The sequence below is a fragment of the Lytechinus variegatus genome, chromosome 5 (assembly GCF_018143015.1).
Source record: "Lytechinus variegatus isolate NC3 chromosome 5, Lvar_3.0, whole genome shotgun sequence".
Classification (NCBI taxonomy): domain Eukaryota; kingdom Metazoa; phylum Echinodermata; class Echinoidea; order Temnopleuroida; family Toxopneustidae; genus Lytechinus; species Lytechinus variegatus.
The window spans coordinates 14449721-14451712 of NC_054744.1; positions in this window are offsets into that span (position 1 = coordinate 14449721).

Below are 1992 nucleotides of genomic sequence, written 5' to 3' on the forward strand. Positions count from 1 at the left end.
TTTCTCCAAAAAAAAAAAAATGATTGGCTGGAATGGTCTTGGTGGAGTGTTCATGTGGGGTGACTAACAAACAGTTTCTAAGTAGTTCCTACCTTCGATCTCTTGTTTCCAGCAAAGAATACATGGGCCCGTATTCTGAAGTAGGGTTTAACTTAAACTCAGGTTTACAGTTGTGGTTTAAGTATGGATGGCCAATTGTTACATAAATCACTAACAGTAGAGATATCATATTTCAGCTCATTTGGCTCTTGGATCATGCATAATTGTCTAGGAGTATAAATAGATGATTGTCTTCACCATCGATGAATCAGGAAAGAGCACAGTAAGCATAAGAATCATACAATGTTATAAAACGTTTGGCTCTCCATAATTTTAGCACAGAGGTTGACCATGGTCTAAGTTAAACCTGACTTCAGAATACGGGCCATTGTGTATTGTGAAGCCTCCTCTACCATCCTTCTACCATGGGTTTTTTAATCTGATAGTCCAGTCTACTTCTATTTTGATTGGATATGCTTTTTAAAACCCCCAGATCCTTTGCATCATTCATCTTCTCTGTGCTCCTATCCATTTCATCTTTCATTGTGAACAATTCCCTGCATTATCTCTTTCCTGGGCCCTGTTGCATAAAAAAAAATAGTATTAGGGTAACCTTGCCATCCAATTGTAATTACCTTGGTAACACTACTCAACAACCAATCAAAATGGAGGATTTCATGGAGTTAAGGAAGTTTCATTTCCAGTGTACACCGAAACCTCCAGGAAGATAAGTATGCCAATTTTAGGGAGAGCATTGTTGTATGATGTAAGATAAAATTTATTTATACTATTTATTGTAAAAATGTACAAACATATGAATTTTAATTAGATCAATTGTGTGACCAGTGTACCTTGAACTTAAGATTTAAATGCATTAGCAAATTCTCTGGAGATTAGCCCAATGACTGTCACTTGATTTTGAAGTGTGTAAATTTGAATTATGTATTTGTGAAAGTTGAGTGATTCTTTGTCTCAATGTGTTTTTTTTGTACTTGTCTTTTTTTCATTTACAAAAGATGCCTTCAATTCTGTGGATACAAGACTTTGCAGTTGATAAAGTTTTTGTTTTCAAGTTATTTCTGGAAAGCTCTTCTACTTTGTTCATATTCTCCAAGCCTGCTTTTCTTTGCTGACAGGGCTGAAAGGTATGTGATTAGTGTCATTAGGTGTAAGTGGTATAATGTTTGGGCGATTCCATGCCAGAAAAATCAGCCATTGTCACAATATGTATCAACCTGCTGTCCAAACGAACGAAGAACTTCAATTTGCTTTGTGGTAATATTAAAGTAGTACTGGGTAGACATGCAAAAAACTGACAACCAACAAAAAATATGTCCATAGGTGAATTAGAGCTTAAAATGTTGCGTCGTACGGGACATTTCTGCGTCCCGTAATTTCTGCGTCCCGTACAACACACATTTTCACCTATAATTTACCCATAAGCAATTTTTTGTGTTGCTTATTAGTTTTTCACATGACTACCCACTATAGCTTTATCACTGACAATGAAAATAAAAAATTCATTGCTCAAGCATTCGGCTTGGAAACTAGAAATTGTTGTCAAAATGTCCCATACGACACATATGGAATCGCCCATTTCTAAACCCACATTCCCTTTTGGTGCTTGGTTTGGCAGTTTCATACACACTCTCAGCCACCATTATGAATACCAACACCGAACTTGAAATTGCATGATATGAATGTTCATCTTGCCAACTGATCTACAATATATTTATCAAAATTGTATTTTCATTTCAGATGTTAATTCAGCCTATCAGTTAATTCATTACTATCAGCCATTTTAAATGACAAAGGTTTTGTTTTGCCTTGTTTTGAAATTGAGAAAAGTTCATTATTTCCAGAATGAAATTTATGACCACCAAATCAGTATCTAGTGTGATTTATATACTTATGCAAGTGTAAACTAAACATGTTTTTGTACTTGTAAATATG